Below are 13,588 nucleotides of genomic sequence, written 5' to 3' on the forward strand. Positions count from 1 at the left end.
GTTCATCACATTTTCATGGGTATTGTCTCATTTAGTCCTCACGACAACCCTGTAAATGAGGTAGGGAGGGGGTTGTTATCTTCATTTTTCAGATGAAGAAATTGAGCCCTGGGGAGATTGAAGTGACTTACCCAGAGCCCACCTGATAGGTTAGTAGCATTCCTGGAATGCTTCCCACTGGCTTATTCTCCTTGTAATTTTCCCTCTCCTTTCTCAGTAAGTTTATGTAAAAACTTGCAATGTGCCCAGGACTATGGTGATGTGATTTCAGGATGCTATTTTGAGAAGTAAGAAACCTTCAGGGTGGGTAGGAGAAAAGGGAAGGGCAATCATGCTTTAAAAAATCACTGGGAGTTGATACCAAAAAAGACATAGAGATGGTACTTCCTCCCCACCCCACATTTTGAGGGGTTTTTGTTTGTTTGTTTTCCAGATATGGGAGACTATTAATGTGGAACCCTGCATATGATGGCAGGGTTTTTTGGTTTTGTTTTTTTTTGATACATCAATTCATTTTGCTGAATTCTTTTCCCCTTATTTTTTCTTCTTGGTATATTGGTTAGTTTTGCTGAAAAAAAAATTTTCCCCCTATTTTTTCTTCTTTATTGTAAAGGACAGCTTTCAAGGAAGGGAGTAGAAAACATTGGGAAACATAGGTGATATAAAAACAAAATATCTCAATTAAAATAAAAGGAACACTGAAGCCAGCCTCAGCCCCCTCCTTCAAGCCGTCTCTTGCTACAATAATGTTCCTTTTCATTCTCATGCTACAATTTCCCCAACCAACCAGCACTCTATACAAAGAGTGAGAGCTCTGAATATTCTGTTATCTATAAGGGGCTTCTTTCTGTCACTGATCTCTTTAGGCTATGTGCTTAGTAATGTAATGGCTGGCTGGATGGATAGAAACAACTTAGTGACTTTCTTACACAATTCAAAATTGTTTCAATTCTCTTGAAGCTACCCTCCTTCCTCATTTCTGCACCTCCAGGGCCTCCCAGTGTCCCCAGGTGGCCTTATTTTCTGTTTAAAGGAAGTATGAAGTAATGATGTGAGCTGTTGTTTGCAGCTGCCTTCCTGGGAAGCTAGCAAGGGGTGGGGGGAGTAGAGGAGGAGGAAGGGGACTTACAAGGGCTCTTCTTACCAGAGAAACCACACTTACTAAGCTATAGGAAATCCCCATCTGTACTTGCCTTCCTTCCTTCCTTCCTCCCTCCAATCCCATCCTTTTTAAACTTTGACTTCCTTGTTCCCCAAATTAAAAAACAGTGGTGAGTGGCTGGTAGATGCAGACTATGGGAAAGACTGGACTTTCATGGAATCTCCAACCACTCTGGCTTCAGAGGAATGCAGACTAAACATTTCAAAATGGTTCCCTGTCTACTCTCTGGCCAAGAAGACCCTCTGGATTAAGGATCCCTAGCTCTTTTCTTCTGACTTCAGGAAACCCTGAAGCCAAAATTTCCTCCCTTCCCAAGAACCCAACTGGTTCAGTTTTGGCAGAGTCCTCAGGTTCCCCTCTGGGGCATCAGTTGCTCTTGGGAAGGGCTCCTCTTTGGGTAGGCCCAGGGATGAGAGCCCATGCCATAGATAAGTGAGAGGAAAGAGCCTCTACTCCCCTGACCATCCTCCCTCCGGCTGCATTTCCTTCTCTGGGGCCCAGTCTTCTTTTCAGTGGTTGCAATAATATATCAATTAGGGAGCACGGAGGGAGGGGGGAGCCATGGTGGCGGCGGTGGCGGCAGCAGCTGCTGCTAGAAGAATTGATTCTTGCTTCCTGGCACCACACATTTCTGCCTGCACAGCAGCACATGACATGGTTTCACATGCTGCCCCCGTAATGCTCTTGTCAGCAGCTTCCGAAGGAAGAGCTGAAGGGAAAAGGGGGCCTCTTTGGGACTTACGTGAAGCCATTGGACCAGGGTCATCAGAGTCAACTACTTGTATCAAATGGGCAAGACTATTAGTTGTACTGGGAATTTGCCTGTGGATAGATACATAATGTGGGGAGGTGCACAGCCTTGTTTCTGTATTTACAGACATATTCAGGTATACGTGTGATGTAGGTGGGTGCACTGGGTTTCTATTTTCAGACATATGTGGGTATGTACATGATGTAGTTGGGCATATACCCTTGGTTCTGTGTCACCTCTGGGTAATCTAGTCAAAAGGGTAGAAAGAGCTATGAAAAATGTAATCAGGTGTCCTGGGTTCAATCCCCAACCCTGAGGCTTGGGAAAGGCAATTCTATCCAGTGGGAAGAACAATGACCCCAGAGAAACCAGGCTCAACCCCACTCTGCTATTTACCACCTCTGTGACCTTGGGCAAGTCAACCTTCTAGACATCTGTTTCTTCATCTATAAAATGACTATGTGTCCTCTGAGTTCCCTTCTCGCTCTGATTCTATGATTGTATGATCTTTTGATATTCTTGCTAGCTTACCTTGGGCAAGTCATATCCTTTCTCTGAATATCTATTTCCCCATTAGTAAATTGAGGCAGCTGGGTTCAGTGTTTTAAAAGGACCCTGAACAATCTAGTATTCTGTGATTCAGTGTCCTTTTTTTCCAAGTTGATGACCAGCTTTATTTTAGGACTTAGAATAAGGTGAGCCATGGAACCTATCATAACTGTCCCATTTAAGAGTGAGACCAAAGCCCCCAATAGCTTTTGAACTTAAGGCCAAGATTACATGTGCAACAAACCCCTGCTGATCACTCACCCCAAACTGGGGTCCCAGACTCTTCTCTCCCTGCCTCATTCCCTTTTATAGGATGGACATGGCAGGCTGAGAGAATTAACAGGTATATGTGTTGCCCTTTGGAAATTTGGTGGAAATTGCAGAGGGGGAAACTTAAGCTCAATAAAAGGAAAATTTTGTTAAGAATTAAAGCTGCCTGAAAATAGAATGGACTGCGTACTAGGTGCTAGTTGTTAGACTATTCTTACTTAGATCTCTTTAACCTTTGGTTGGGGGAACCACTTATTTGACAATTTGGTAGAGGGAATTCTTATTCAGATAAGAGGCCCTTGAAGGTCCTTCCAACTCTGAGATGTTTTAGGTCAATTTAAGCTTTCTTTTATTCTGTCTAGAGCATGGCCCTTCCCATTATGCTCCCCACCCCCATCTCTGGCCACTATTTCTCAGTGGCACTGGTAATTTTTACAGGACAAGAGATTTCCCAGAAGGCATAGGGTGAAGTGGGGAGGTTGAAAGTGAGCATACCTTCAAGAAGGAAAAGGAAATGGACAAATACAGAGAACCAAAACTCCTTTGGGAAGGAAAGCAGATTTAGGCAGATTATGTTGTGCTAAGTCCAGACTTCCCTTAAAAATGGAAAGGGGGATGAGGGATTAGCATGAGTTCAGAAGAGCATTCCACATTTGACTCTCTCCATTTTAAAAGTGACATTGAAGGAAGGGAACAGAAATGATTGATTAGAGGAATAGAAAGTGAGAAATCGTTATGCTATTTACTGGTTTCTCTATACAGTTTTCTCCTTTCATTAAGCACAGTTCTATGCTAGGCACTGGAATAGAAGCAAGAGAAGGTAAGGTCCTCATCTTCAGAGGGATTATAGTCTCTTGTAAGAGAAACTGAACACCCATGAAACCACTTTAAATTATTTTATGAAGGTTTAGACTAAATATCATGGTTCAGTCCCTGAACTAAGGGGCTTAAAGGAGAGAGATCTTTGAGGACTAGAGTAATTAACAAATGCCTTATGGAAAAACGACACCACTCAAAATGGCCATTCGCAAAGAGCTGCAAGATTTGCAGAATGCTATACCTACACAAATCATCAGAAGCTCACCACCACCCTAAAAGGCAGGCACAATGGCTGTTATCCTCAAGAGGCCGACAGAGATTCAGTGACTTGTCCAGGGTCACCCATACAGCTAAGTTTCTAAACTAGAATTCAAAGCTCATGGATTTGCTCACCCCAACTCCAGGGCTCTAGACACTGTCCCAAACTGCCTTCCATAGAAATGGTCAGAAATAACTTCACTTCTCTTTATGGAAGATGAAAAACTTGTTCTGAGGTTTGAAGGATGGGAAAAAATGTAGATCATACAATGTCAAAGAAGAAACCTTCCAAGTCATCTAGCCCAGCTCCTTTATTTTGTTAAGTATGAATCTGAGATAGTTAATTGGCATTTGGCAAATGAAATTGAGATCGTTAAGTCACTTTTCACAGATGAACGTCCTTGCTACCCAACTGGACTGTGATCTTCATGAGAGCAAGGGCTCTTGTTTTTTACTATTGTACATCACCAGTGGGGCTCTGTGCATGTGTGTATGTGTGTGTGTGTGTGTGTGTGTGTGTACGCACACGTGCACATTAGTCACATCCAACTCTTTGTGACCCCATTTTGGGTTTTCTTGGCAAAGATACCAGATTGGTTTGAACACTTGACAGATGAGAAAACTAAGGCAAAGGTGAAGTGACTTGCCCAGGATCACATATTGTCTGAGGCCAGACTTGAATTCAGGACCTCCTGACTCCAGTTCTGGCATTCTATCCACTGTGCATCTAGCTGCCCCATGTAGATATTATATATAAGGTGTTACTATTTGGTGATTACTCTTCTGAACCTGAGTTTCCTGATCTGTAAAATTTAGAGACTAGATTGCTTCTAAAGCCCCTTGCAGCTCTAAAAATACACGATTGTGATCTCTTTGAGATTGATAATTATTAGACAGCTAGGTGACTCAGTGGATAGAGTGCCAGACCTAGAATCAGGAAGTCCTGAGTTCAAAAGTGGCCTCAGACACTTAGCTGTATGACCCTGGGCAAGTCACTTAGCCCCCATTGCCTAGCCCTTATTGCTCTTCTGTCTTGGATCCAGTACTGAAGATCAATGCTAAGGCAAATGGTAAGGGTTTGTTTCTTTTTTAAAAAGCAACAATCACATCTTAATCCAATTTGAATCCCCTCAAGGGCTAGCACAGTGCCTTAGACCTAGAAATAGTCAAGGAGATGTTTGTTGAGCATCTAACAGTGATTTCAGGAGCTTTTGGGGAAAATTGCATCTATGTGAGGATTTCCTTCTAGCAAGCTGCCTTCTTACCTCCTGCCTAGGGCTTAGCAACCAGATTGATGGGTAGCCAGAATTTGGTTCCCAGCTAGATGTGGACTTCTCTTGCCTTAAATATCCCCATTGCAGTGGGATAATAAATGAGTCTGGCAAACCTCCCACAGAACTGTCTGCCGCAGAGAGGATGCAGTAATCCAATTGTGCTCCCTTTGCCATCCCCCTGGGAGGCTGCCCAATTGATATTACCTAGCTGCCAGCCTTCCTCTCTTCCTCCTCTGCAGCCTTCCTGGTAAATATAGTTTCTCCTTATAAATAACAGTTTATTCAGCCCTACCCCTTTAAGAAGCATGGTTCCTAACAAGGGGAGGTGATTGACTGAGGTGATAAGCTGTAACTAATACCTGGGTCTCATAATAGGTAAATAGATTAGTGTGGGGATCTGCTCTATTTTTCTTTCCAGGGAGTGCTTCAGTGTGTCTGGCTGCTGGGAGATGCTTACCCAGCACTTTGGGATCCGCCCAGCTAAATCACCCAATTTGAAGATTGTATTCATTGACAGGCATGTGTATAAAGCAAATGAAATGCATTAGAAAATCCATAGGCCCCCATTGATCCCTTCTCTGACCATCTTCTCCTCGTAACCAAAAAGCTGTAATGGGACCATCCCTTCTGATTTTACTATTTCTGTCTGTGGTATCACCATTCACTCATTCTTCTACATTCGCCACCTTAGCCTACATTTTCATCCAGCTTTTTTACCTTCTCATATTCAGAGTTGCCAGGTCCTGGTGATTTTTCCTTTTTTTTTTTAAATTTTATTTTTATTGATTTTTTTGGTGGTTGTTCGGTTGTTTCAGTCACGTCCTCCTCTTTATGATATTTTTGGAGTTTCTTGGCAGAAATAAACCCTAATGGTTTGCCACTTGTTTCTCTAGCTCATTTGACAGATGAGGAAACTGAGGCAAAGAAGATTAGGGGACTTGCCCAGGGTCACACAGCTAGTAAGTGTTTGAGGCTTTATTTGAATTCAGATCTTTGACTGAAGAGTGCCAGTGCTCTATCCCCTGAGCTACCTAGCTGTCCCACACATATTAGGTATTTAATAAATGTTTGTTGTGTTATATTTATTGCATTACAGTCCTGAAATGGTTGTGTTAATCTATGCCATCTTTCGTGTAAAGGAAGCCCTCTTCTCAGTCTCCAGAATGGTAGCCTTCATTAGGTCACAGAGAGATGCTGGGCAGCCATCAGATGATAATGTTGTAGGCTGCCCATGATGCAAGCGAGAGTGTCTTGTGAGTATGAACATGAGGGTCCCGAGCTAGTCATCAGACTTGTTGGATCAGTGGCTTTCGTCCTTGAGCTTGGGTTTCTCCCCGGGATGGGAAAGGCTCCCCAGGGTTTCCCACAAAGCCCTCCAGGTGCTGGGGACTTTTCAGTCTTCTCCCCACCCTTCCACTTTGATTTCTCCCTTATGAACTGCTGCGTCTAGCCTGATACCAGCAGGGAGTGGGGATTTCCCCCTTCCTCTTGGAGAGTAGGAAAATTCATAACAGCCCAGAGCCCCAGTGGCTCTTGATGAGATTAAATGAGATAACGTCAGCAAACCACCCTACCAACATAAAAGCAGAGTTCATCTAATGGTAGCCAAGGCAGTGGCAATAATAGTCAGAAGCACACAGCGATAGAGAAATGGAAACTCATCCATGGGGGCTTGGAGACACAGTGAGAGCCACCCGGGCAGATGAATGCACTGCAGATCCTGGCATTCCTGTCACCCAATGGAGGGCTTCCTGTGTACCAGGCATTGTGCTGGGGGCTAGGGAGACAAAGCCCCAAATGACCCAGTCCTTATCCTCAGGAGCTTACATTCTTTCATAGAACATAATCTGTGAGAGTATGTATGTATGCACGTACATATGTGTATTGGTGTCTGTGTATTCAGATAGATACCCACATATAGTAAATATCCTTTAGTTAAATGCCAGGTAAGAAGTGAGGGAGGACCCATGCATAGAGAGACAATACAATTCACACATATCTTCTGACTTCGGTGCCACTAGGATTTGGCAGTGTAGACACTCCTACCACTGGTGTATAGCTCAACCTATCTAGGCTTTTTTTTTTTTAAACCCTTACCTTCAGTCTTAGAATCAATACATAGAGGTAACTAGGTAACTCAGTGGATAGAGTGCTAGGTCTAGAATTGGGAGGTCCTGGGTTCAAATCCACCTCTTAGCTGTGTAACCCTGAGTAAGTCACTTAACCCTAATTGCCTAGACCTTACCATTCTTGTTCAATCTTATTCTAAGACAGAAGATAAGGGTTAGACAGAAAGAAAGAGGGAAGAAAGGAAGGAAGGAAGGAAGGAAGGAAGGAAGGAAGGAAGGAAGGAAGGAAGGAAGGAAGGAAGGAAGGAAGGAAGGAAGGAAGGAAGGAAGGAAGGAAGGAAGAGAAAGAAAGAAAGGAAGGAAGGAAGGAAGGAAGGAAGGAAGGAAGAGAAAGAAAGGAAGAGAAAGAAAGGAAGAGAAAGGAAGGAAGGAAGAAAGAAAGAAAGAAAGAAAGAAAGAAAGAAAGAAAGAAAGAAAGAAAGAAAGAAAGAAAGAAAGAAAGAAAGAAAGAAAGAAAGAAAGAAAGAAAGAGAGGGAGAGAGGGAGAGAGGGAGAGAGGGAGAGAGGGAGAGAAAGAATCAACACTGTGTATTTGGTTCCAATGTAAAAGAATGGTAAGAGCTAGGCAATTGGGGTTAAGTGACTTATCGAGGATCACATAGCTAGGAATAATCTGAGGTCCAATTTGAACTCAGGACCTCCCAACTCCAGGTCTGGCACTCTCTATCCACTGAATCACCTAGCTGCCTCCCCATATAGGATTATTAAGATGAGCTTCAAAAGCTTCTATGGCCCAAAAGAAACCCATCAAAACAGAACGTCATTCACCTATGGCCATCCTGGTGATGAGGCTCTGAACTCAACAAGGCGGATCCTTCCTTGAAGAACAGATGCTGGTTCTTCAATGAGCCTGTATCTGCTCACACAGACACAAAAATACCACAGAAAGGCATGTGCTTTCTCCTTCTGCTTCTTCACCTGCCTATTTCTCTGATTCTGGCTCTCCTTTCTCCCCTTTTCCTCCTTCCTTTCTCTCCTTCTTTCTTCTCCCTCTCTCTGACAGCTGCCCCGGATTTCCTTCCATGGTGGGGGGTTGTACTTATCAACATTTGCCTTCAAACCACTTGACTTGGCTTGTGCCATAATAAAAGCACGTGCCTCTTCTAGCAGCCATGCATGGGGCTACAAGTCTTCTGCATAGCCCTGATGCCCTAGGACCAGCAGCCCCAGAGACGGAGAGAGCACGTGCTAAGAAAGGAAAAGAATATGTGTCAGGTCGGGCACTTATCCCTTGTAGATGTAGAGATATATTATACAAGCTGTCCATGACACATACCCCTAGAGTTCATATAGGCTACATGTTATTGTGTACATTGCATGTAATATATACATAAATGTGCATATATAATGTAAAAATACGAGATCATATATATTTATATACATGATGTAATGTTTTTCTCTTCCATTACTAGCTAAGTTGGGGGCATGGATTTACCATTGTTACTGGGTGGTTTGTTTTTTCCATTTAAGGGAAAAGAATTCACTTTCACTATAAAAGGGCCTCTATGAAGTTTAAGGGAAAGAGGAGAGTGACTTGAACTCTAGAGCTTATCTCTGGGTTAAAAGGCAAGCTGAGGTGCCTACTTGACTTTTCAGGAAAGGAGTCTGAACTATGTCCCCCAACACATGAGCTATGGCTTGGGGAGGAGGGTGGTGAAGAGCCAGGCTGTGACCATGGCATTCGATGGCTTACCCTGTCATTACTCTGGGGCAGAAAGGGGTCCAAGCTGCTCTGCAAAGGCCATTCTGCCTGATCAGGAAAAGGAGAAGAAAGGCAGCTGCTTGCCTCACCAGCCCGCTCTACGGCCTGAGAGTAGGGAAAGACAGCACCATCTGTGGCTGTCCTTTGTGCTCATTTCTTTATCCATCCCTTCCTTCATTATCCTGCGATCCTGTAGTTCCCGTGCTCCGAGTTTCAATGAGTCTAGATGCTCCCAGTGCCGCCAGCATTTAAAAAAATAAAAAAGGCGGTAACTAAGCATGCCAAGGATGAATAGTGTAATCTGGAAATTCATTTCTAGTTTGTTTTATCTTATTGAATAGCTGTAGGATGCAGTGTGCTTCTCTATCCAGCTGCGACAGATGTGTGCTCTGCTTGTATTTATATAATAAGTGCAAACAGGTCCAGGAAGCAACCTGCAGTTTTCCAGACAATCACCCAAATGTCAAATGGCCTGCCTCTCTCTCTCTCTCTCTCTCTCTCTCTCCCCCCCCCCCTCTCCCCCCTCTCTCTGTCTGTCTCTGTCTCTCTTCTCTCTCTTGCTCTCTCTTTCTCTCTCTCCCCCCTCCCCCCCATATTCCTCCCTTCTTCCCCTCCACCCCCCTCTCATTCTCTCTCTCTGATATCTTTAGGGGGAAAAGTGGGTGTTGTCTGTTTTGTGCCAGTAACAAGGATGCCACAACATATGAATCTGAGTTGTGCCTTATTATATATAGTAGGAAAGAAGGCTTCAAAGGATCTTTGTCACTATTTTCCAGGCTTTGCCTCCTAGTGAGAGCCTTTGGCTTTGCCTGCCTGGTATTGAATGACCTCACTGCCCATGGGGCCCAACTACCAAACTTCTCTCGTACTTATCTCCCCATCTAGATTTAAGTTCTATGGCTCATTGGCATTCGTCTGTCCCATTCTGGGACATTCATTCTGGCAAGTACTAGATGAGCTGAGTACACACACCCACAAGTTAGTCCCTCATGAATTCTTTTTTTTTAAACCCTTACCTTCTGTCTTAGAGTCAATACTGTGTATTGGTTCCAAGGCAGAAGAGTGGTAAGGGCTAGGCAATGGGGGTAAAGTGACTTGCCCAGGGTCACACAGCTGGGAAGTGTCTGAGGCCAGATTTGAACCTAGGACCTCCCATCTCTAGGCCTGGCTCTCCATCCACTGAGCCACCCAGCTGCCGCCATTAATTCTTTAAAATCATATGTTAGGGGGCATACATAGTGTTGATTCTAAGGTGGAAGGTAAGAGTTTAATTAATAAATAAATATAAAATATAAAAAATAAGGATTTAATTAATAAATAAATAAAATAAAATTGTATATATCTTAGACCCTTGGAGCAGGTTGGTCAAATCTATTTCAATTTTATTATTAAAAATGTCAAATTTCAATCTACCTATTAAAGGTAAAAATTTTTCCCCCATCCAAGTTCATGGATTCCCCTGAAATCTGTCTCTGAAGCCTCAGTGTGGAGCCCAGGCTAAGAACCCCTGCCTGAACTACAAAGCCATATAGGTTTGAGTGGAGCACATCCAGGCAATGGGAAGATGGCGGCATTTTCAGTGTAACTTTTCCTCCTCTTTCTGCGCTGATTCTCCTGCCTAACCTGGCTTCAGTGGCTGGTTGCCGTGCCACACTGGGCAATTACCCTCAGCTGGGGAGAAGCAGAGAGGCAGCTGCCTTAGCCCAGCCATCCATTGTACATTACAGTATTGGCCTTTTGAACAGTCTGGTTTCCAGAAAGGGCCAGTGGAAGGAATGTTGGATTGGAGATCAGAACAAGTCTCAAATGTTGGCTTTGCTGCTTATGAATTCCGTGACCTTGGGAAAGTCACTTCTCTCCACACTTTTGTTTGTCAGTCTCCAAAATAATAATAATGACATATATGCATGTATATATATATACGTATGTATATATATATGTATGTATATATATGTGTATGTATATATATATATATGCATATATATATATTTATATAAAACAGGCAGCTAGGTGGTACAGTAGATAGAGCACTAGGTTTGGAGTCGACTTATCTTCCTGAATTCAAATCCAGCCTCAGACACTTACTAGCTGTGTGACCTACTTATCTCAGTTTCCTCATCTGTAAAAAAATGAGTTGGAGAAGGAAATGGCGAAGTGCTCTAATATCCTTGCTAAGAAAAACCCCAAATGAGGTCATGAAGAGTCAAACATGACCAAAAAGTGAACATGCACATCTACATAAAGACACATGTAAACGTATATGAAATGATGGCTTTAAAGTTTGCAACACACTTTACAAATTATACAAATATAATCTTTTAATACTTAGTCATTTAGTGGTGTCCAACTTTACGTGACCCCATATGGGAGCTTCTTGGCAAAAATACTAGTTTCCCTTTCCTTCTTCATTGAAATAAGAAATAATCCTCTTCTTATTCCCATTTTGTAGATAGCAAAGTGAGAAAGAAGAGGTAGGAAGAGGTGAAGTGATTTACCCAGGGCCACAAAAAAAGTAGCTGAGGTCAGATTTGAACTCAGGTATTTCAGATTAGAGAGACTCTAAGATCCCTTCTACTTTGGACAATCTATGATCCCCTGGTTTTTGCATACATCTGAACAGGGGTAGGTGAGCATTCCTCTCCCAGAAGCCATGGCTGCGTTCCCCAGAGTCTGGCTTGGCTGGTAGCTGGAATCCCAGGGTAGACTGCTAATTCAAGGAGAAGCTGGATCTTAGAGATGACACAGTGACCTCTTTCCAGGACCAGACCATTCAAAAGAGTCTCATTCAAACCTTCCTCTGACATGCCAAATTCACCTGGGGTCTCTACAGTGGTTCTCAATAAAGGCTTCCACCAGCTTTGCTCTGAGTGAAGTCCTTACACTGATTCATTCTGAACCTCACTATTCACACAGCACTATGCTAGGGCTGCAGGGTATTTTCTTTTCTTTTCTTTTTTTTTAAGTCAGTCCCTGCCCTCACAGAGCTGACACTGTAAGCAATGAGGGACTAATCGGTGTCTTTCTTTATTAGAAGAGATGGAAAATGTTACTTGATGACGCTATTTTTCATTCTAAGATTTTTAGCTTTCTGCTGTTAACATTTCTGGCCTGACCCCATCTGCTTAAAAAATGGATTGATATCTTTTGTTTTCACATCACCTACATTTTCCATTGTGAAGTGTTAGCTAGAAATGTGTTTTTTTTCATTCTCACAATTTGATTTTTCTTCACCTAATATTTCTGGCCTGACTGCATCTTATTTTTCAAAACTTGTTGACATCTTTTGTTTTTGTATCACTAACATTTTCCAGTGATTCCTAGGAATGTCATGTTTTAACCCCCTTTGGTCTCAGTTTCCTCTGGAAAATGAGGAGGTTGGCCTCCATCTGTAATTCTGAGATCATTCTTCCTCCCTTTCCCAGAAAGCGATCCTTTATAACAAAGAATTTAAAAGAAAGATGAGAGCGAGGGAGAAGGGAGAGGGAGAAGGAAAGGGGAACAGGTCAGCAAAATTAGCCATACTATAGAAAATGACAACATTTAGTGGTTCACACACTTGGTTCCCCACTTCTACAAATAAGTAGGGGGAGCTTTTCCTAGTTCTTTGAAGTGGGGAGGATGTTAAATTTGTACTTGACCATAACCTAAAATTTCCCCCTAAACTAGGACTTTTTAATTATTCCTTTTAGAACTATTCCATCAATTATGCCACCTTAAGTAAGCTGAGCTACAAGAAGAAAAAAACAGGCTCCCCACTAGACAGACACCAGTGTTCTGTGTATTGGTGTCCAGGTACCCAGGCAGACAAGCTAATAATAATAACAGCTGACATTTACATGGTGCTTTCATGTTCTTTGTGCTATAGGAGCTGACAGGTTACCACCATGCTAAGTATTCCATCCTAGAATGCCCAGAGTAGCCACAGCCTCCTCTGACAGCCTTCAAGTTAGAATGTGTTACTCCAGTGGATCTGTGATCTTCTCAGTGTGCACATTTTCCCCCTACCAGTGTAGACCACTGCCTCTCTAGGCATTTTCATTCTCGGCTCCTCTAATACATCTTTCTCTAAAATCCTTAGAGCATTTAATCTTGGCCTTCTTAGCCCAAGAGTCCATAAACAATTTTTTTTAACCCTTACCTTCCATCTTAGAATCAATACTGTGTATTAGTTCTAAGGCAGAAGAGTGGTGAAGGCTAGGCAATGGGGGTTAAGTGACTTACCCAGGGTCACACAGCTAGGAAGAGTCTGAATCCAAATTTGAACCCAAGACCTCTCATATCTGAGCCTGGCTCTCAACCCACTGAGCCACCCAGCTGCTCCCCCCACCAAAAAAAACACTTTTTAAAAACATTTTAATAGCTGTTTTTCAATATTATTGGTTTCCTTTGTAATCCTATATTCTGTCTTATAAAAGCATCATGCTGAGGTCAGCTAGATGATGCAATGGATAGAGCACTGGGTCTGGAGTCAGGAAGACCTGAGTTCAGATCTGACCTCAGATACTTACTAGCTATGTGACCTTGGGCAAGCCACTTAACCCAGCTTGCCTCAGTTTCCTCATTTATAAAATGAGCTGGAAAAGGAAATAGCAAACCACATCAGTATCTTTGCCTAGAAAACTCCAAATAGTGTCATGAAGTCTTGGATGTGACTGAAACAACTGAAGAATATTC

General features: G+C 42.8%; 1 protein-coding gene across 19 annotated transcripts in view; it reads left to right on the plus strand.

The window, feature by feature from the left end:
* ZMIZ1 (zinc finger MIZ-type containing 1) overlaps positions 1-13,588 on the plus strand; it is a 477,780-nt gene that overhangs the window by 395,480 nt on the left and 68,712 nt on the right. The gene's annotated exons all lie outside the window — the stretch shown is intronic.

This window comes from Monodelphis domestica, chromosome 1 (genome assembly GCF_027887165.1).
Source record: "Monodelphis domestica isolate mMonDom1 chromosome 1, mMonDom1.pri, whole genome shotgun sequence".
NCBI classification, from domain to species: domain Eukaryota; kingdom Metazoa; phylum Chordata; class Mammalia; order Didelphimorphia; family Didelphidae; genus Monodelphis; species Monodelphis domestica.